Consider the following 23,809-nt stretch of genomic DNA (forward strand, 5'->3'; position numbering starts at 1 on the left):
CTGTAAGACTTTTATTTGCAACGGACAAAATATGGATGTATCATTGAGATGTCTCACTCAGGGCTAACGTCTCCATTCTGAGTCTCCTTTAATGTGTCCCTGTAGGTTCTTTGCCACTCTCTTCATTAATCCTAGATGGATTATTGTAGATTTAACAAAACTCGGCCAAAGATCGGATTAAATCAGTAACAAAGCTGAGGGGATGCAACAAGAAGAGACATGATGAGCAAGAGGCTGTGGCTCTCTGTCAGCGGCCATTAGCGCTCACATCAAAGTCTTGAAGAAATCACTGCTGCTGAGAGCTGCCATTATAGTGCTGCTGGGGAATCTGGGGTCCAGGTGCCGGATCTGCATCACGCCCCTCCTCACCCCACCCCCCACAAAAACCTCTGAGCAGAGACCGGAACGGACACCATCACCATTCGTTCCTCTGGGCCAAATCTACACCTGTTTCAGCTGCTAATTAGCAAACAATAAGGTGAGAGGCAGCAGGTTTCCAGACTTCATGATATCATCAAACGGGTTTACAAACCGTTCTACAGGTGCCTTATCTCCGCAGTGGAACAGCCATTATCACTTATTTCCTCTTCTCAGCAGTTCTCCATTATGATTCCTCACACAAAAGATGAGTGAAACACACCTTTGAAAGCGGGGGTGTGAGCCCAGCTCTGCTTTCTTTAAAACAAAGTGGAAAACACCTCAGCAGCAATTAATCTTGTCTCTCCACCATAAAACCATTCCGCATTCATAAAGGCAGCTCGCCCTACATGACGGTTTCAGAATTTCCTGTCCAAGTCCTACCACCGTGACGCTTGGAATTTCCAACATTCCCAGGCCAGTCTGTCTAAACATCTGTCTACGCATGGGTTCTGAGATGAGGACAGTCTTTGTAATCCTGTCCACAGTGGGAGAATAAGTAGCTCACAGGAGTGCAGTGCGGCTGCTACAGCAGTCCAGGCTTGACAGGCGTGTACTTGAAAAGTTGCTGTACTGTGAGTGACTGTCCTCTCCCTCCTGTCTATCCCTTATCTAGTTCACTCAGCCCCTGCCATGGAAACACACATACTCATACACGCACCCAAACTCTCACACACACTTTATTCATACAGTTGTGTGCTGCAACAACTGTCTCCCTCGGTCACCTCTGTTCCCTGCCTTCTCCAGTAGGATGACGTGTGTTTGATGGCCGAAATCACTGCACTCGCTTCCTCCCCCCCTTCCACCCTACTGTCATGTCTCCTCTGCAGCAGCCACACCACAGCCTGGGGAAGTAGGTGGGTAGAGGGGGGTGAGAAGTTCAGTGAGTGGCATGTTTGTACTGCTCAGCACCTTGAGAAGAGATTTAGTGCAGCTGATCTGTTGTTTTGTTTGTTGCTTTGTGTGTCCCTCTTAATTAGCTCCTTGGACAAACAACTATAATGTGCCCCCTCAAAGCCACTGCAGCTAATCAGGAATGCTGAGGAGCCCGAGATGAAGAACAGAGTGATGTTGACCTCAAAATGTCAGCTGGTGTTGCATTACTTATTGTTTACGCTCACTGTTCCACGCTGAAGTGTTTGTGATTATGCTTGGGGCTATTTTACATATTTGAACTCTGCTTTTTGTCCATTGTTATTTCATACAGAAGAAATTAAAAAGGCTTGGGGGGAAAAAGAGCTTCAGGCTTGTTTTTGAAAGGGTGGAAGAGCTCATTATGGAGAAATAGGCTGAACCTTAGCTGCCCACGCCATTCATTTGGGCAACCAAGAGGCTCATTATCCTTTTTGAGAGACTTTAGGTCAAAACACCATATCCTGCCTTGCGCTGAATCCGTAGAAGTCCAGCAAGACTCAAAGGTTAGATGGCACTCAGCCAGAGAAGAAAGTGAAAATGACAAGAATGAGATGGAAAGAGGTGACACCTGCCAGTCTCCATGATCTTGGGTGAATGAGTGATGCAACAATCTGCATCAGAATGCAGTTGTTATAAAGGTTTTTTTCCCCACTACTAGGTGTGATGTTCTGGAGGCAAAAATGTGTGTTTTGAAATTAAATGAAAATAATTTCTTTGACAGGTAATTTTACCAACAGACAATTTTTTGAAATTATTAACTCATTTAATTCAGCTCTGTGAAATTAGATTATAATGTGATGGAATTACAATATATCAAAGTTTAATGAAGCAGACGGAATTTGTCTGTATTGTTGAGCCCAATAATAAAAATGATTATCATTGTAGCTATAATTGAAATTACACTTGCTGAGGTAAAATAAACTACTTTGAACAGAGCTGATTTAAATATAATTCTATCATTTGTTATTTGAGTTGGTAAAATATATATATAATCTAGGGTATCAGGGGACTGAACATAAATTAAGGCTAAAAAAAACAAAAAGAAAAAAAACTTTAGAAATCATTAATCTTTTTCTGGATCTGTTGGTTACAAGGCTGAGAAGTAACATCATCCATGTTTATATTATTTGAAAAAGGCTCTAAAATATTTTATGTATCTCTGCATGTTTAGGGTGGCATACTCCCCCATTACGGTCCATAACAATGCATTGCCATATGTCTATCATATACCAGTACTGGTTTATCAAATGCATTCTAGCAGAAGAGTCCTTTCTTTTTTTCCCCTCTGCTACCATTGTTTCTCTTTCATGCTTGTAAGAGAGGGTGAGGAATGGGTTATTCAGCTTGTTGCAAAGTACAACTTTTACATCCCACACACTGGTACTCAAAGGTGTTGTGCTGCACAGTTTGTTGCCAGTGACATCCAGGCCAGGCATGCACACACAGAAATGAGAGCTGAACACAGGATGAAAGAGAATAACCTACTGTAGTAGGACATGGAATAGGTTATCTGTTAAAAAACATGTACCGGTAAATGTTCTCATATGATTTGGAAGAAATTATTAGCAAAATAACATTACAATATGGAATAGGCCTATCTTTAGTTCTGCATTTGTTGTCAACTTCAGCAGCAGCTCAAAAGCTACAAAACATCGAGAGCAGACATCCCCTTCATGAGTTTGTAAAAAACAAAATCACACACACACACACACACACACACACACATATACATATATATATATATATATATATTTCGAATTTAGGGTATCAGGGGCCTGAACATAAATTTTTACATTTTCTGATCTTTATTTCTGAAACAAAAAAGAAAAAAAACTATATATATATATATATATATGCTAAAAAGTATAATTTTTTGAACATCAAATGTAAAATGTTTTCCAACCCACAAGTCCTACTGATGTTTTGTCAAAATTTTAGGCTTTGGTGTTTAGAAATTTTAAAGATGGATGGATGGATGGATGGATGGACAGATGGATGGACTATTGGATACAATTAGATAACTGGATCAGAAATCCACCAAATACAAATATTTGTCCGTATTCTAGTTTTCTTCTCTATACTTATTGGGTCTTGATGCTGAAATTTTAAACCAATTTCCTGACCAACTAAAATCTTTGATATATTCTCTGTGATGACAAATTGACACCTACTTACTTCGTCACCCTGACAACCCATCATTTTTTTGTAGTGTTTGTTATTCTAACCTCTTTTCATCCTGGGTTTAAACAAACCAACAGTAGAGCTCTTGCACAGTCACCAGCTGTTTTTCATCTGCTTGTTGTGACTGGAAATGATGGCACTTACGCCCCAAGGGCCCTTTCTTAGCCTTGATAGAGCTAGCTATCTATTCTGAGGCCCTTGGCTGTTTATACCTCTGCTAAAAGCATGGCCACAATCTGTCAGTGTGGCCACTATCTCTGCTGTGGTCCCGTTTCTGAGACTGGCTCCAGGGAAAGCAAGAGAGGGCAACGGTGGTTTTGGGTGATATTTATGATTTCGAGTTTCAGCCCCCATCCCTTCGACTTCATGACTCTCTTGGCTGACTGATAATGGAACAAAGCTCTGGTTTAATCATGTATGTATGTCACATGTCCAGGCCCCCTCCCTACCTCCACCCCAATGTGAATCATCTGCGTCACAGTAACTGGAGCACACGGTCACTATGGCCCTTGGCTCTGCTTCGCCAGTGCCAGCAATGAATCCATTGCCTGTCCAGGGAGAGCAAAGACAAGGCAGAGAGGGCTTTGCTTAGATCTCCTCTTCCTTCCCCCTGAAGCTTGACGAGTTCCTGCCTTGCATGGCTGCCCCGTCTGAGGATGTTTACTCTTAATTGAGCTGCTCACTAATCCCCTGGCCCCCAGGGGACACCTCTGTGTCACTTCCAATGATTAACCTAAATTTCATCCGTCATACAGGACCGCTGCCAGATCTAGTAAGGGCACAAATTATGTGTTGAGACATGGACAATAAAAGAGCAAGGAAGAGGAAAAGAAACTGAGTGAGCGGTGAGGCATGGCACAGCTTGATAAGCGAAGCATAATAAATCCACCCATCAAAATGCACGTTTGCACATAAAAGATGAGGACGGAGATTATTAGGTAAAAGGTACAATTTTCCTGCCTCAGCAAAAGTCTTTCTGCAGTGATGTCACACATTTGGTCAAGTGGATTTAAAAATGACCTCTTGTAAGGCTGGCTTCCATTAAACAGTGCTGGTGTGGACCAATTTGGGCTTTTTAGCTCTGGCCTATCTCCAGGGGGAAACACGTTGGTAATGTATGGGGCTTTCTGAGAGTTTGTCTCAGGCTCGGTTGCTCATTTCCCCCCCTTCAGTAAGTAGCAAGAGATCAAAGGCAGTGAGAGAAGAGCCGTTCTGTCCAGTTGTACATGGAGCCAATCAGACCTTCTATTTATTGGCACTCGCAGAAGCAGTATAAATCACGTCAAACAGCATTGACCAGAGCCTTAGTCATGAACAGCAGCTCACAACAACACATAGATTTGCTGTTGTCTTTGATCAATGTGGAGTTATTTAAAAGCTTTGAAAGAACCCGTTTTTCCCCCTTCTTTTAGTTTTCACAGTTTTCATTCGCACTTGCTTCCGTTTTTTATGCCTGTTCTGTTTTCCAAACACTTGTGTGCATCGGTGGCTCGAGGCACCTCCCACCTCCCCCCCCCTGCCAAGGCACTCGTGGAGAAGTGATAGACATGGGGAGTCTGTGGGCCAGCAACCATGAAATAAATATGGATGGTCATGAGTGAGATGAGCGAGGATCATCTGTTTTGCCATCTGCTTGCATGAGAGCGTGGATGTAATGACTGTAGTCCTGCCCAGCCCGTTGAGCCCGGAGTCGCAGAGAAGATGTTTGAGGGAAAATGCACGTTTGCTCCACACAAACACAAGCAAAAGTACACAGTCACTCACATGGATACACAAGAAAACCCCCATCGAACACGGTCTTTCCCCGAAAAAGAGTGGTGACACTTGTACAGTGTCTTGCCCTTTTCACATTTTGTCACAATACAACAAAGTTCAATGTTGGACTTTATGTGAAAGACTAGTAAATTCAAATCTCACAACTGTGAAGTGGGAAAAAAAAAATTTATTTAAGGTTTTCTACGGTTTTTACAAAAAAAATCTGAAAAGTGTGCCTTGCCTTGTAGAGAGGTAGTAAATGTCAGTGTAAAGGACTTGCTGGACTGCATTATACTTCCTCCCTATTTCAAATGTCAACACACTTTTCAGATTTTTATTTATAAAACTTTGCATGGATTTCTTCAATTACGTATTCTCTGGTCAGATGTGACCAGAGATGCATGTAGACTAGATTTATTTTATTTATTTTTTTGTCTACATGTGCCACAGTTGGTGGTTGATCTACAAAGAAAACATGCAAAATACTTGACTAGACTAGAACAAAGCTCCACTTGGGCAGATTAGATCAATCAACTATCGCTCCCATGGTTTTACATAAACACATTTAAGTGTGTTAGAATGGCCTACCCAAAGCCTGGACTTAATTACATTGGAGAACCTGCGGCAAGCCTTGAAAATGCATAATCTCTCCAATCAATAATAGAGTTTAAGCTAGTTCGCAACGAAGAATGGCTCTTTACATATACACACACTCTCAAAAACATGCAGCTATAACTGCATTGGAAGAGATTAATACAAATGCCTGCCACACTTTTCAGGTTTAGTTTTCTCACACTTCACATTATTCACTGTTGTGTGTTGATTTCTCACATAAAACAAAATAAGGAATCTTTATGATTGCAAGGTGGCAAAATGTTCAAGCCACATTAATACTTTTGCACAGCACTGGATCTCCTCCCACAGCCACACAGACACAGCCGCAGCATTCCCCTCTGGATTTAGGTACAAAGTCTGGGCTGCTGCATGTGGCTTGCTTATTCTGCGAGCATCTGGCCCACAGTGGCCATTAGAAATGACAGGTTGACAATTGGCAGACAGCATTGGTGTTGGTGATTGTTCAGCTGGCAGTGTCCTGCCATGTGACAGTCTGTTAGTGTCCCTGCACGGAGAACAACGTGGGACTTGTGTAAGCAGCACTCTGGGCATTGAGGGGAATAAAAAAAATAAATAAAAAAGGCTGCAGCAACCCACCAGCAACTCCTCCGCCACCCATTCTCACTGTTCCCCAAGCAGACAATCCTCTTTTTTCCTTGGATGGCTTCGTCGCTTAGGGCTGATAATACTATGAGTGTATGTTTACGGAAAAAACGAGAGGCAGAAAAAAAAAAAAAAAAACAGGCTGTTGAATTATACATATTCCTTATGGAGGGTGACACAGTAGGAGCTCTCAGAATCAATCTTGATGCTTGGATGGAATCATGGAGCGCAGAGAAAATGGCAAACATTGCTGTGGCTCAATGGCCTGATGGTCTCATAAATATGTTTTTATGGCCCTGAATGAGTTTGGGCACAAAGATGTTTGGTGCTCATAAAGGTATGTGTGTGAGACTGCTCGGGACAACACTGGTTATAGACAAACCTAATTTAATTAGCTAATACAACATAAAAATCAATAGTAGCTCTATCCTGATTTGTCATGTTTTACACCTTAAATTAGATCATTGCAAGAAAGAGGTCTGATTGCTGAGACCATTTTAGTGCTCAGTTTTCTTCACTTGCAAAAGATTTTAACTGTTGCCGAAAACACCACTTGGAAGACAAACTTTTTTGACTTGCCAAAATATTGGTGATATTTCAAGGGTGTACCCCTTGAAATATTTCATATTTCTTATGTTACAGTTGCAAATGCCAATCTGTTTTATTGGTATTTTATTTCTTAGACTCACAAAGTAGAGCATTTGTGAAGTATGTGAAGAAAAATAACACATAATAATTATTTTTATATAAAATTCTGAAAACTGGCTTCACCTCCAACTAGCTTTACCTCGATACACCAATATAAAATCCAGTGCATTCAACCTCAGAGTCTGCCAGTGTGCAATTTAATCTCAGTATTAATCCATCTGTTATGTGACGGCCTCATAGGAGAACATTTGTTTAAAAAATGCAGCATCATGAGGACCAAGAACAGAGCAGACAGGTCACAAAGGAGAGATTAGCCCTTCATTCTAAAGCCTAAAGAGCACAGCATGGCCCCACACCTACGAAGACCGGGCCACCCAAATAAATGGAGAAGCTTGGTAATGAGATAATCTACTAGAGAAGCAGCAAAGATGCTGTGTAGGACCAGCAGACATTAAAAGCTCAAGAATGTGGCTGAATGCAAATCTACCCACACAGGTCTTCCACTTCACAACTATTTTAAACTTTGCTTTGATTTGTCACATAAAACCTAATGCAATACAATGAGGTTCACAGCTGCAACTTGACAAAATGCGGAAGGAAGTGTTAGTATGCTACAGGAAGACACTGTACAACTATCTGAGATCAAACCCCATCTCATTCGCAGAACTCTCTCTCTCGAGGAAATTCCGAACAATCTGCTGCTTCAGATTTTTCATCCATCCTTTGGGTTAAGTGTTGTCTCGGGAACATGTATAACAGCAGGCTGCTGAGGAGGGTTACAGTGGGGTTACAGTGGGCGAGGGAGTCTGTTAAGAGGCTCTTGAACTATAGTCTACTGTAAGTGGAGCGAGCTGAATGAGAAAATTATCCAAGTGCTGGAAAAGAGAGGCAGAAGATGCAACAGATTCATGGCTTTGATGATTTGTTTTGCTTTGCCTACATGCCCTGAAAGCTGCCAGACTTCACAATCAATGAAATCTGCTAGGGAAAAAAAAAGCTAGCTCTTTGCCATGAACAAAGTCACGAGATTGGAGTGTTAAAGCGTTTTTACTCCTAACTATTATGTAGCATTGCTGTTTTTTGTTTTTATGCTCTGCTCCTAAGTTCTCTGTTTCCTTTTGTCTGATTAGGAATTTCGCTGTGTTCTCTTTGGTAAGAAGACGGGAAAAAAATGTGCATAGCAAAACAACAAAACAGCCATTCAGCTGTGATGTTTTTCTCCCTCATTCAGTTTGAAGCTTCACCAACTGGCAAGCTGCATGCTCCACTTTTTTCATGTTGCCCTGGCATTTAAGCTACAATGAAAGCCTTCTTTGAAATATGTGGCACAAAATAAAAGGGATAAAAGTTATACCTATCCTAACCGATACGCGATGATTCTGTGACACATTGCTATGTTCTGAGATTGTGTAATTCAGTTATTAATGTTGACCCTGTGGGCCTGAAACTTATTTATATCGTGTTTTATTGAAGCTCAGGGAGTTGCGGAGACTGCATAAGCTTTGACTCTTGATGCCAGCTGAGTGATGCAAAGGGAATCCCATTTCTCATTCCCTCTGCTTCTGATGAGTCACCTGCCAGTAATCAAAAATGAAACACTTGTGTCATGGGCTAAACAGGTACATCTCAATAAATCAAGATTTCACTACATTCAATTAAAAAAAAATTTAACACTATAAAGATTTATTATGCCCAGCAAGAATTTATTCTTGTGGATTTAGGTGATTATGATTCAGAGCAACAGAAAACTCAAAATCCAGCTATGCGTATAATTAGAATACTAAATAAGACAAATGTAATATAAGGACTTACATACAGGAATGTTATGTTATGTCATGGGAAGGTCTGCTGAGTTGACTATTGTCCAGTAGGTAGTCATCAACTTGCTGATGTGATCTGTTGCATCCAATTATATCAGTGAAAAGTTAAGTGGAAGGGAAACGTATCGTCCCAAAATGTACACAGGTGCCAGGGATAGCCACTTCCTGCAGAGGATGCGGCAAAAGTAAAACTCCCATAAACAAAGAGAACTGAAAAGTCAGATTTTAAGTTACTAGAGGCAGTGATCATTTGGAGAAGTGTTTCCACCACTGTGTTTGTCATCCAAAGTCAATAAAGCTGTCTGCTAAAATTTTTTTAGAACCCTTAATGGCTATTGTTGTTGAGGACGTTTATGGAGACGGTGATTGTGTATTTCAGCAGGACTTTACTTTTTTGTTTTCTTTGCACTTAACTTTCCGGTAACATACTTTGGGAGCAGAACTCAGTAAACCCAGAGTTTCTTTAGCAAATACCTTTTGGGGCTTACAGTCCTGGTGGAGGTTGTCAACGACTGTACAAGGCAACTGTTAAGGCAAAGCTCCCAACATATACAACATAGCCTTTCGGCATTGAAAATCTTTTTTGATTGTGCATTTGCAATGTGAGAAACAGATTTCTGGGGTTCAGTTGTAATAGTTGTAAGCTGTCCACATCTAAAATACCAGCAATACATTCCTTTTCTTCTTCTTCACAAATCCAAGAATCTATTTGATCTGACTTTCGCCTTATTGAATTGAGTTACTGAAATACATTAACTATGATTATAGTCTTTTTTTTATTTTATTTAGAACTGTATATAAAATAACAAGCATTTAAATAGAACAGGTCAAATCTCGGTGTAAGCTATGTTCCTCTTTCCACACAGAGCTAGAAATAGTCGAGATCTGGCCCAAAACGTCATGGGGAAACTGGGATTAAGCTCAGCTGGAAGTTGCCCCTGTCTCTCCAAACGCCCAGCACTTTCCCACCAGTGCTCTCACATCTTTGTGGGTCACAGAATCCCTGTCATGAAGGGCGTCGGGTTTTAACGTCAGGAACTGTGATATCTCCTCCCAAAACCCTTCCCTCTGCCTCTTCCCCTTCTTCCGATAACAGCTAATCCTTGCCTCGCATTAAACTGTGACCAAGATCAATTAAAACCCAGCCTCACCCCGATAGCAATCTCCCTCCGCTGCAGCCAGTGGTGAGAGAAGGGTGAGTGCATTTGTGCGCGTTTGTGTTTGTGTGTGGTTTGGAACTGTGTGTACAGCCCAAATGTGGTTGCCAAGCCACAGGGAAAGCCTGCCATTGATTTTCATCGCCTCTTACCAGAGATGAAAGACAATAAAAAAACAATAACAGCGATGATCACAGCACTGCCAGCAGTGGATGCATACAATAATTATCCACATCCGAATTAGTATCCCTTTCTTTGTTTTAATTATTTTTATTTGGCACTGGCTTAACCATTGTTATGAACTCGATAATGAAAGTGTATAAAGCTAAGTATTTTGTGTGGGTCTATATTTTTCCTCATTCTCTTATTGCTCATTTACAATCAGTTCAATGAAGATTTCTCCCACAGGGTTCCTGCTCATTTTTTCATCAAATTTCCAGGCTTTCCCACACTCAAATTCCCAAGTTAAAGATTGAAAACTTACAAAAATGTCACGAGGAAAAAAAAAAAAAAGAGGAAGTAGGTCCTAAGATTTTGATGGCTGTATGGATGGATGGTCGGACAGACTAATGAATGGGTGGATGAACAAATTGACTGATGGGAGGTCAGTCGGATGAATGGGTGGATGGACAAAGAACAGGATGAAGAGAAGGAAAAATAAAGTTAGATGAAGATGAATGTAGCATTTAAATTCTAAATGGTAAATGACATGTTCTTTTATAGCACCTTATTTAGTCCATATTGCTATATAGTACATCCAGTTAGTAACCCACTACTAGTATGAAAGCAGGTGAAGTGTCTGAGACAGATTTCAGGTTCAAATTGGCAACCTACTGTTTACAGGACAAACTCCTACCTACTAAAACGTTCAGACAATTAGACAGAACATACAGTCAAGAAATACAAGTGTTCTTTCAAACTTTGTTTATAATTCCACACTTACGCAGCCCTTGCAATGGATTTGATCAAATTCCAGACTTTTCCAGGCTGCATAGGAACCCTGCTACCACCAAGAGGCATTTCCCAGTCTATCGGTTTAATTTAGAAACTTTAGTGTAAGTGGGCATCGTTTCTGTTACATATGGTGTGCCAGTTCCACAGTGTATGATTGTTTCCAAGATCATTGGCATAAACATTGAGATCGGTTGGCAGAAAATGGAGCATTGATACTGGGGTGCCAAACATGCCTTGGCATGTGAGATGGGCAGGGTGGGTAGGGGAGACGCAGGAAGTGTGGAACGCCAGAAAGGTAGAGGATAAGGAAGGGAATGGCGGTGGGCACGGCAGGACAAGGCGGGAAAAGAGGCAGAGTGGAGTCTCCAGCGGGTACTATGGCTGCCAAGCCAACTGTCATGTCAACTACTGGGATTGGCTGCTGTGGGCCTCAGGTTGTTTTGGTGTATACTTCAAAGGGACAGGCTGTGAACATGAAAACATAACCCAATCCCCCCCTATCTGTCCCATCTTTCACATCCCTTCCACTACTCTTTCCACATTCGCTCTTTTTCAGCCTCCCACCCTGAGAGGGCCACATCCGAGGAGGCGCAGAGTCTTTGAGCGCAGAGGGAGAAACAGCATGCCTGCAGGGTTGCCGGTACAGAACCGAGAGAGAGGACGGTCGTGGAGAGGTGAGGCAGTCAACTCTCGCACCCTTGAGCGCTGGGTTATCAGCGATGGTTTTGCAACACAAACATAACCCAAGAAAGTTTCTTACAGATGCACAAGCCCCAAGAAAAGTACCATCTGGTGCCAATTTTATCCTCCTTCCACTGCGCCTCTGTTTCGTCTTTGCACTGCTGTCAGCACTGTTTCAATTACACTCTGCAGCTTATGTCTATAGTGGATTACACCAGCTCCGTGTTTGTGTGTACGGCTGTGGGCAGGCTTGTGCTTCTAGGCTACACAGGGCTTTCTTCTTTTATTGTCGAACCAAAGACAATGGTGTTCTTGGCCTGCGAGCAGTTTCCACCCCTTTGCAGCGCAGTGGCAGAATTAAGACCTGAATGTTCCAGATTTAATTTAGAACAAAGAGATCTAATTTTGATTTTTGTTCCTGCTTTTTTCATCCCTTTATGTACAACACTTTTATTTTTAGTTGATGGGGCTTTTTCTTCTTGTAGATTGGCTGTGCTTAGTTGTGACCTAGTTTATTAAAAGGGGGGGAGTTTGGACAAGCCATGGGAATCCGGGGCAGATTAACTTTCTGTTAGTTCTCCCTAGCAAAGCTCCATATGTCAGAGCTGCTGCTGTCAAAAATGGAAGTCACCAGCACAACTTGTAGGGGTAAATTGAACATTTGCACAATAAATCTCAGTTTATTCTATGTGGACGCTTTTGCTTCTATCTTCACATAAACTGACTGGAGAGCATCATTAGAGAAGCAGTCGAGCACCCAGTGTTAACTTTGGAGGAGCTACAAGGATCCACAACTCAGGTTGGAGAATCTGTTGACAAAACTGTTATAAATGGCACACTCCAAAAATGAAAGACAGGCAAGCATGGAGCCATTGCTTGAAAGCAAGCATGTGAAAGAATGAGCTTTGTTTGGATGACAACAACATTTACATTTTATGCGTGTGTTTACCTTGTTGGCCCCCATGAACACAGATTAAATATACAACATGGTGGTGCTGGCATGATTGAATGAGAACACTTTCCTTCACAGGGAAGCTGAGGTGATGAGAAGATGGAAATTAAGTGGAAGAAAATCCTAGAAGGTATATCAGATTCTGTAAAAATAAGATAGTGGGGGAAGGCTCACCATCCAGCAGGATGATCCCTAACATTTAATCTGAACAACATCGGCATGACTCCATCCAGTCTAACTGAGTTTGAGCTATTTGTCCAAAAATGGGCAAACATTTCAGTCTCTACATTTGGATAACTGGTAGAATCAAATATCTAAAAACCTCAAGCTGTTATTGTAGTGAAAGGCGGTTCTACCCAGTACAGACTCAGGGGGCGGAATACAAATGCATAACTCAATTTTCAGATTTTTATTGAAAAATTTTTTTGAAAGTCATGTATAATTTTTCTTCCACTTAACGATACCACACTACTCTGTGTTGATCTTTTTCCAATAAAATATACTGTAGATTGTGGTTTGCAAAGTGACAAAATATGAAAAGTTCAACGGGTATAAATAGTTTTAGAAATCACTCATCCAGAGTGATTTTGGAGAAAGGATGCAGAACATTTCATTTGGCCTTCAGCATGGAAATGTTAGTGTTGAACTTCAGCACTAAGCACTGCGCATTATCTGGCTGTGTTGTGCTTCTTTATGCTCCTGAGGTAATAATGTTTACTGTCTTACTCTCACTTGATAGAGAACAACAAACGGCAGCCAGCAGAAGGTTAGAGCTGGAAATGGCTTTGCAAGATAAGAAAAAAATTTAAATTCTCCTGGCACCTCTGAAAGGGATAAAAAAAACTTTTTTTTTTTTTTAACCTGCTGTGTGTTGTCAAAACTTTAAACTAAAACTAGCAGAACAAGAAATGTGTGTGTGTGGAAGGAGAGAGGAAAGCTACTCAAGAAAGTCCGTCACAACTGCTGCCGACCCCCCACACACTGCTACAGCCCTGATGTGTACTGTAATTACATTTCTACGGAGGTACACACCACAGGACGTAGGTACCCAAACACCTTGGTGCAGAGGCATCAGTCAGCCTTTAAGAGCTCGGGTTTGCAGCTTAATTTAGAAGTGAGCAGAGGCAGGAGGAAAATAGGTTTGTTGCTTTATTAAAACAAAATTTCCTGCCGAAAGTCTTTAAGGAATCAGCCGCTATCTCTGGTTTCCAATCACAATAACTATCAGCTCAAACTGTGCTTGGCAAAAAAAAAGAAAAAAGAAAAAAAAAAGACCCTCCGTGCAGTTTATTACTTCATTATTGGGCTGAATAATGTTCTTTATACTGGCTCAAACGATGAAGATGAGCTGAAAAACATATAAGGCCCATCTGTCCCGCTTCTTCAGATGTGCAGAAAGACAGATAAACAGTGAAGATATTCATCATCTGCCCTATATCTTCTTTGTTTATCTATCCTTATCTGTTTTTGCCTGGGTGCATAGTAAACACTCCTGTGTTGTGCACAGCCGTGCCTGTAATTAAGCATATTCTGGGTAATAACCCCATTGGATCTCAAAGTATTAACAAGGTCATCCAACTGAAGACAGCTTACAAAAGAAATCAGGGATCAGGAGTAAATGACAAGAGGATAAAGAGATAGAAGGTTAGGGGGGAGGGGTGCAGTGTTTCTTGTCTTGTTTCACTGGATCCATGCTGTAAGGGCTTGCTGTGTATTTACTGTGCAACGGTTTTAAATCAACAATCTTGTTTCTAAGGAGCCAGAGTTTTTCTTCATCTTCTAAAGGATCCTTGATCAATACGTTTTCTGGCTATCTTTTTAGGACTGCCTCGTGGCTTTGAATTCTCCTTTTGCTATTTCTGCACACTTATTAGGTAAATACTTACCAAATTACCATTGTTATGCATATTGATTCACTCCAATGTGCAACAGTGTGAATTCTCAACATGAAGCTGCCAGGAAGCCATTCCTGTATTTCTGGTATCTAGACGACCCAGAAGTACAAACTGCTTAGTGCTCAGGGACACGGTAAGGTAGGCTGAAACTCAACAACCTATGTATCCTGTTTAACTACTGAAAAAGATACATAGGTTGATTCATCAAGACTGCGGGTCAATAAATATTTGACGACAGACGTTTTTAAGGTTTTATGAACTGATGAAATGAGAATGACTTTTGAGAGACAGATAGATGAGCCCGTGGCTGGATCAGTACCTGCACAGTACTCCACATTAATTCAGACACCAGCAAGGTGGAAGTGGGGTACTGGTATGTGCTGGTATTTTTAGAGATTAGTTGGATCTTTGAACATTGGATATGAACTCAAAATCAACTCCCAAACCTACTACAAGTTTTCAGAAGACACTTTCTTCAAGCAGAGTTACAGTGTATGATTTTGAAGCAGGATATCCTCCATTATGTGGATCCAAGTACTTTGCTGCATTGCTACCCCATAAAAATTAAATAATCCTGACACGACCTCTTCTGCTCCTGAGGTAAATCTTATTCTGTGGGCTGACTAAAAAAGGATTGAGATTTATTTTGGACTGACTGAGATCACTGTAGGCGTGTAGTACCATGGCTTAATACCGAGGGGGATGCAACCAGGGGGCTGTCACGGACACTCCATAGAAAAACAATGTCTCTCTGTCTAGTCAGCTGACTAGCTCATAAGCTACATTAGAAAATAATCATTTTATGGCCTAAAAACTATCTTGAATGGATTGATAGCATCTGAAGGCCATGTCTGGAAGAAAATGGAAAACAAAAATCCAACAAATACAACAGAGATGCACAAACCTCTAGTTGGTTTTATGTATGTATGCAGAATATCTGGCCAAAAAGTAGTTTGTGAATCATTCCCTAGGTGATAAAATACTATTTCAGGTGTGAAATGTCAATATTTTTAGAAAGTATGATACTATTAAATAATTACGTGTAAAACATTTTTTTTTTTTTTTTTTTTTTTTTTTTAGTTGAGTAGAGTGGCTCCACAAACAGTCATTGGAAAATGGTCAGACACCAGACTGACTGAGTGAAAAGGCAGCACATATCAAAAGAAAGAGAATCAGAAAGCCAAAATAATTAGTAACCAAAATCAGTTTAACAGATTAAAAATAAGGGAGCCAAATCTAAAATGATGAGGGATTAAAACAGAGTGTTTTACTGCTGAGAGCTTTGAAAGATTTGTAGCTGTCGTGAAGAGCTGATGACACAACTTGACTTCATGTAATTTTGGAATAAAATGACACATCAAAATAAATGGTTCTGTGAGGTTCTTAGTTAAACACGCTTATTGTTATGCATTTTTTTTGTGTTGTTCTACAACACAAAAAATGTTGTCATCTTTAGGGCAGAAATATGTTTGAGATTACTGTAATTTCTGGAATATTGTCTCTTTGTTAGTACAATATTCTAACAAAGACCCACTGGTCACTGCAGGTGTGTAGTAACTAATTATTTTACTCAGTTGAATTTACATGGAGGAGCAGCTGGAAGTGAAAGTTCTGACGTTATTCGCTCCGTGGCGAATAAGCTCACTCTCGCGAACGAAGATGGTCAAACTCAAAATGTTCAGATTGTAGAAAATTTGCAACAGAGGACTCTAGATTTTCCGGTGTACATCTGACCTGCTCCAGCCACTTCAAATGTAACTCAGGTTCCTTGGAAAATTTAAATAAACTAAAACTATCCTTACGGGTTCTTGAGAAAAGCCCTGCAATAAAACATGATGGCAATGCTGTTATTTACAACCAACAAAACTTTGAAACCTTCCACTAAACTGCTAATCTTTGATTAAAAAAATTGAGGGGGCATTCTTTACTGCTCTCTGCTTCGGTCACTAAGCAGCTTTTAATTAACCAAGTAGTCACAGTGTTTTCACAATGTTATCCAGGTGCTCTTGTAATTATTAAATAGAAAACCGGAAAGGACTTTTTGTTTGAAAACATGGCAGAATAGATCACTATCATCAGCACTTTAATGGGCTGATGAGCTTTAAGGTATCATTTTCTTGATGTGGTAAAGTTAACTTTTTCTATACAGCTGTTGACTATGATTGCACTGTGCCCGACCAGTTGGGGAAAAATGAATTCCCAGCAGTAATCAAACTTTGACCATGATGTCAAGTATTTTTACATTAACATTCATCACCTCAAGGACAAAGATCCAGGACCAGAGGAATATTAGAAGGCCACCAATAAACACACCACATGCAAAACAGTAACAAACGCACTAAGAGGAGAGGTAGGAACAAATAGCCACTGGATTCATAGACGGTGCTAAGATCAATTCAAAAAAGATTAAAATGAGCATCCTGCTTATGCAAACATGTGCACATATTTGCATGGTGACACGGCAAGGGTAAGTGTTCACATTGTGTTTCTGCCATTTGAGATGGACAAAATGTTCTTGACCAAATGTTCAAATTGCAGGAACATTTTAGGATAAATGTGAGTAATTTAATGACTGCAGACAAAAATCATACGATACACATTTCTGTCAGAGCAGACAGAAGCACACAAGCACTAATCAAGACCGGTGAGTCCTGCCGGCAGCTCACTCATCTCTGTCTCCACCTTTCATTACCTGCCCCGCCTTATGTGAAGACAGCTGGATAAAACTGCAGCTTCTGCAGAGCATCTCTGCAGGTTTCCCTCCTGGTGGTCCCCTTATCCCCCTCCCACTCTTGGCCACTGAAAACCTACCCATGGCTACTTTTAAACTTGTATCGGATGATTAGGCTTGGGTTGCATCCCAGAACACTGCTCAGCCCCAGCAGGGATTCAGCAGGGAGCATCGCCGCCAATGCATAATTTCTCAAGATGGGGTAACTCACACTGAGCAAGCGAGTCCCATTCCTGCACCACAAATATGTGACAAGCTTACTGAAGAACTAAATAAGATGGTACTGAGCGGATAACAAAGAAAAAAAATTGACCTTTTTCCTGACACTGTAAGATGAAGCAGCCAGATAAGTAAATTTTAAACTCTATTTTTTTTTATAAAAGAATATAAATGTTCTCAATGTATCCAAGAATGGACTATTATTATTTCTATTCTTACTATGTCTTGTAAAGTGAAGCTTAAAAGGAAGATATCAAAAGTTTTATGATCTTTTGTTTTCAACTGTTCAGCATTGTAGCTGACAATGGTTATATTCACTTCCTTAACAAAAGAAGCAAAAAGGGGTCAAATAATAATAATAATAATAATAATAATAATAATAATAATAATAATAATAATAATAATAATAATAATAATAATAATAATAATAATAATAATAATAATAATAATAATAATAATAATAATAAAACAGAGCACAAGACATTCAAAAATATACTAGCAGAAAAGTGATGATTTAACGTTTGCCTAAACTCTGGCATCAAATCTAATGTCCACCAAGGATACAAGCAGCAGCACAACAGCCCATGGCTTGTATTTGACTTCTCAATGCAATACTTAGATGGTAATTTATCCACTGAAGAGGAGAAAATAAGGAGAAATATTGTCTGAGTGCTCTAACCTGGAGACCTATTGACCTAGGAGTTTATGTAGAAGCAGAATAAAACTTGCTTGGTCCGTCTGTAACTCACTACAGTATTAAAGTGACCTCTTGTAAATCCCTCGAGGAAGTTGCAATGATTCAGTTGTAGATATTAAAGCAAATTCACTCATCATTCACAAATTTTGCATACACTTGCAAATTTCACCATTCATCACAACTTTTCCTCAAATCTGACCAATCATCTTAAAGGGGCAGTATTATATATTTTTCAGGCACTTAGTGCCATGTTATAGTACAATCAAGTACCGGTAACTATCTTGCCTTAATTTATTATAAAAGTGCTACATAATTTATAATAAATCATAAAATTATAAATTATAAAAATATATAGAAATATATACAGATTCATTTTATCTGACTTAAAATAAATTTGACCTTGAAATCTGGCCTCCATTTCTTTAAAAGCTCCTGCTCTTTCTGAAACTCCCACTTCATGAGGTCATCACAACAACACTTCTGTATTTAGCCTTTAACAACATTTTTACTTGCTTTGTACTGAGAAGTAGCTTGTATAATGAGCTCAGCAGATGCAGGTGTTTGCTAAAAGCTTAATTATTATTATTAAGCATATAATAATGATAATTAAGCTTATTAATATAAGCTTAATAATAAGCTTGTTAACAAGAGTACTAATGTTGTTACCTGTTAGACACCAATGCTTATTCATTAAGGCCATAAATAACACCAATCCTCTCTCTTTTCATTCACACATTCATTCTACTCCCTGTTGTTTTAAAACAAACTTTTATTGCTACAATGTAAGGAGCAAAGAGTCTGACATAGCTTTAAAAAAATCTGCAACTTTGACTGCAATGTTAATGCAATTTTTTTTTTTGAAAAACCACAAAAACCATTAATTTCAAGATGCAACATTTACTAAATAAACATTACAGTATTGTAGAGCAGTGGTCCCCAACCTTTTTAGTAGAGAGGACCGGTCAACCCTTCGTAAGTTTTTGAGACCGTAACCGACAGCTTCCGGTTTAGTATTTTCAAAATAAAAGCTCATCCAGACTCAATACATAGAACGGACATATTTAATTATTTCTTGCGTGGCCCGGTACCAATGGGTCCACGGACCGGTACCGGTCCACGGCCTGGTGGTTGGGGACCACTGTTGTAGAGGGCCTGTCTGACGAATAAAAACTATAATTCAAAAAATCTGATGTGCACAGGAATGTGTCGACTCAAATGATTGCCTCTCCAAACCAGAATAACCTACTAAATATTAGTAAACCATCCATCTATTCAGCAAGTCTCACTTTTGAGCATAAAATCAGTCCATGTTTGTCACATGAAGATGCACAAAAAATAAACAAATAAATAAACACGATGGTATGTACTGTCTGCAGTTGTTACTTGGTACTAAAAAAATACTTGAAGCTTATACTACACATATGTTGGATGGAAGAGAGGTAAAAGTTAAAACACTGATATACAATATAACTGCAGTCAAGCACTCTCTCCTTTAATTGATTGGTCACAGTTTAAGCTAATTATAATGGCTAGACAGACATAGAAGGTTGTGGTGGATTGTTTGGAGTGCATGGTTATTAATTTATTGCAATCTGTGCATATCAATCAACATTTACTAATGACAAAGGTCACATAAAAATGGAATGGCCACTTTTGGTTGATGAAGAAAAATATGTCAGAGGTTGTCCATATTTGCAGCACAGATGATCTCAAAGCAAAAGTGCTCACCCTGACCTTTTTTCTTGTCACTGAAAAACAACCACACATGTGCTCAAAATATTCTATATGAAAGGCTTTATTTTAATAAAGTCAAACATCCCTGTCCTATATGTAATAGCAGTCCATCAGGCTTTCATGATCCAGGTGATCTATCAAAAACCATTGTAATCATTGCCTGATTTTAGGAGAGGTATGTCTGCAGAGGCTTTTTTTGGTTAAAACATCCTTTCAAGTTTACTAACCTGCTTGTCCTCATGACTTATTTACATTTCTCACTTTCAAGATTGTAGGCTTCATAGCTCTGAAATCTGACATGTCTGGGAATGATCTGTTTCTTTCTCAAACCAGCTTAAAATGATTCTATTTCAACCAGATGTTTTGGCTAGAGATCCTATTTTCAATATCACACCAACATATTTTTAAGGCAGAAAACACATTTTCTTTTAAATGTGAAGATGGAGGTGACTTTTTCCAGAGCAAGAACAATAACACAAAAACAATGCTGTGAAGATTTTTGTTGGCCTCTGTTTCTGCCAAACAAGGAAACTGTAGTTCCCTTTCATCCAATTCTAATCAACATGGAACATGTGGGAGACTAATGGTGTTTGTCTGTTGGCAAAGCTGTGCTCGCTTCACCTCTGAGTGGGACAGTGTGCCTAACTGAAGAGATTATGGATGGCGGCGTATGCAGCAGCGGGTCAAAGGAACAAAATGTGCATCTTTTATTTTTAATAGCTTATGAATATTTAACTGCCAAGGTCATTTAACAAAATATCTATGTACCCAATTTATTTATTTATATTTTTATTTATCTCTTATTTGAAACCCACGTGAAGCATTTACTCTCACCAAAAAAGCACTAATTACTCTAACTTCACCCCCTGAGTTCTCTGTTGAATAAAAGGCACCGGTTCCCAACAGTGTGTGCCCGATAGTGTGTTTATGCAAGTGTGTGCAGTTGCATTTGTGCAGTCACGATTATTTTCTCTTGTGAGTCCTTTATAGTGCGTTTTGCACAACCAACAACTTTTTTGGTTTGTGTGTGGTTACAGTGGATAACCTGGTTCTTTGGGCATTTATGTCTACAGTGCATGTTGCTGCCACTATAAAGGCATCTTTCCTTCTGTCATGCCCATAAATTCAATTTTTAAGTCGAGAAACATGAAAAGGGAATTTAAAAAACAGACTTCCACTGTGACTGGATGTATACCAGGATACCTTTCAGCCAATTCATTTTTTTTTTCTTCTCTGCTTTTTCTTCTGCATGCAACAGGGAAACGTTTTAACTGGGGGTGATTGTGCAGACCTGTCAGCCAAGGGTTTTAGGGAGAGCAATGGTGTTACCATGGCACTTGCACCCCTCTGTGTGAGCCAGTGATTCCCCGTTGGGAAGATTTTGCATGCAGGTTGGAGAGAGAAAGCTGCTGGCCCCCCAAATGCATTCCATCACCATCACCCCAAGGGTCCTGTGCTACAGCCGTATTTCAATACACAGAATAGAGCTGGGACAGAGACGTTTGAGGGCATAGAAAGAGATGTGTATATTAAGGTGGAAAAGGTTTCATGCGACTGGGCTGAAGTGAATAAGAAGGCATGTATTAAAGATACATATAAGTAGACAGGCGTAGAGGTCACAAGGAGATCTAAGAGTGTAGAAAAAAAGGGATTAAATGGTGTTAATCTATGGCTGTCATACTTGAGATATCTCAACATGACACTGTTTTAATGTCCAGAACAGTAATGGTACAAAAAAACTTCAATAATCAAGCAAAGATTACGACAGGTAGCATAAACTAATGTAAAATGCACTGTCCAGATCATGTCATTGTTGAATCATGGGTATTTTCAACTGCATTTAAAAAAAAAAAGACCTATTGAGCACAGCATGCAAAATCCTATGCATACTCATTATTTGGGTGATATAATCAGAGTTCTTCCTAACAATTGTTTATTATCCTTCAGAGTCAGAAAGACAAAGAGACACTCTCCGGGCTGCTAAAATCTTTTGTCTGTGATTTAATCTACTCTACAATGAAATTTTACCAGCTAATTTTTATGCTAAACTTGTGAGTTTTCAGAACTTTCTTGGGGATCTTTCAAAAAAGCACCTTGCAATAAATCAGGCAACTTTTTGAGCTCTTTTGTATTGCATGCATATTTCTTATTTGTTTTAGCATGCAAAAGGTACTGCTATGTATCAGTTCTCCATCCTTAAGTACTCAAAAATTGTCTAGTTTTTACACTGTTGTCCATCCCAGCTTCACTTAGAGCAAGAGACGTTTAACCCTCAATTTCTGGACGACAAATAAATTGTGCATGGACTATTTAGAGTTAAAATATTCTCCTTTTTATTGCGAATTGTTGAAGACTCCTTAGTAGACAATACATTTCAAAACTTCATTAGATCTACAGTAAGATCTAAATTAATAAATAACACCACTCAAACACTGACTTCTGGAGATAGGCTGCAGACCACTCACACCATGGATAGTTGAATTTTGTAGTGCATGTGGCATTTTGATGAAGAACTATTATTGGAAGATAAAAAAAGTGTCATATCCTGTATCCTGTATTATTTCGATTCATTGTTTCCCTGTATTAATTCTATTTTTTTTTTTTTTTGCTTCAAACATTCTTCTTTTGTTAGTTTGGTTATTTTCGTCTGATTAGTCTTGTCATATTTTACTCTTAGTCTGCTCTTGGTTTTATTCTTTGTGATAGTTACAGTTAGATTCATTTCCTATTTGTCCTCCTTTGCTGCCTTGTATCAGTCTACTAGTTCAGCTGCTAGTAATTTACCCCATTAAGCCTCATAAGCTCCCTGCCTAGTTGTAGTCAATTTCCCTCTTGGTACCTCCCTCTTCCTCCTCAGACCACCACTGTGGTTGTGTCTCATCTCACACCTGCAACCCATTAGCTAATAAGCCCAGGTCTTTTGTTCCAGTGTTCACCCTTCCAGTATTTAAACCCCATCTTCTGCTCACACTCTTTGTTGGTTCTTCCGATTAAATCCTGACTGATTCATTTACCTCTCTGTTGGCCCTGATTCCTGTAATGTCTGTCCTGCTCCACCATGTGCTCTCCATGGTGTTTTGTTGTATTTTTTTCCCCATCCTTTTATTAAGTCTTCAAAATCAACTCAAAGTCCAAGCCTGATGCATTTGGGTCCATCACACAGCATGACATGCGGCTGCTGTTTCATTTTTCTTTAAGTCATAATTTCTGTGACCTGGAGAGTCTGAGGCTTTTTATCCATCTCCACCTCATAATTCAATATGGTTAAAGCATAGTCATCACATAAGTTACGCACACAGAACTGCCCAATTTGTAACTTCAACACCCCTGAAACTGGACGTGACATAAATTTCAGCTCTGACTTCCACTGCAAATGGAAAACAGCCTATAATTTATTCCCTTAATAAAGGCCCTATTTGCAGCATTGTGAAGGCAACAGTGACCATACAGATGGAATAGTCTTGGTGAAGCATTGTACTGAAGTAAGTTGGTAAACCTCGGAAGCTGAGGTCTTATCACGGGTTTGTTCTTTTTTTTTTTTTTGTATATTTACTTTTTGGAGCCTAATCCTTTTATTTAAGATCTAACCTGCAATGAAGAGATAAAGCTGTGCTGACTTCTCCATAAAAGCACTTATCGCTGCAGTACAAGCACTCCAATGCCAATGAGATGAGCAGGATGCTCACTTAACATTCAGTATGCATGCCCTCACCTACGCTGCCCTGTGTTCCACACTGTCTTTACTCACAACATACAAATATACACAGACACCTAAAGTACATGATCCCATACACAAAACACAAAGGTGCATTCAAAAAAATTGGTGCTGGCATGT

Source organism: Gambusia affinis, linkage group LG05 (genome assembly GCF_019740435.1).
Source record: "Gambusia affinis linkage group LG05, SWU_Gaff_1.0, whole genome shotgun sequence".
In the NCBI taxonomy this organism is placed as follows: Eukaryota; Metazoa; Chordata; class Actinopteri; order Cyprinodontiformes; family Poeciliidae; genus Gambusia; species Gambusia affinis.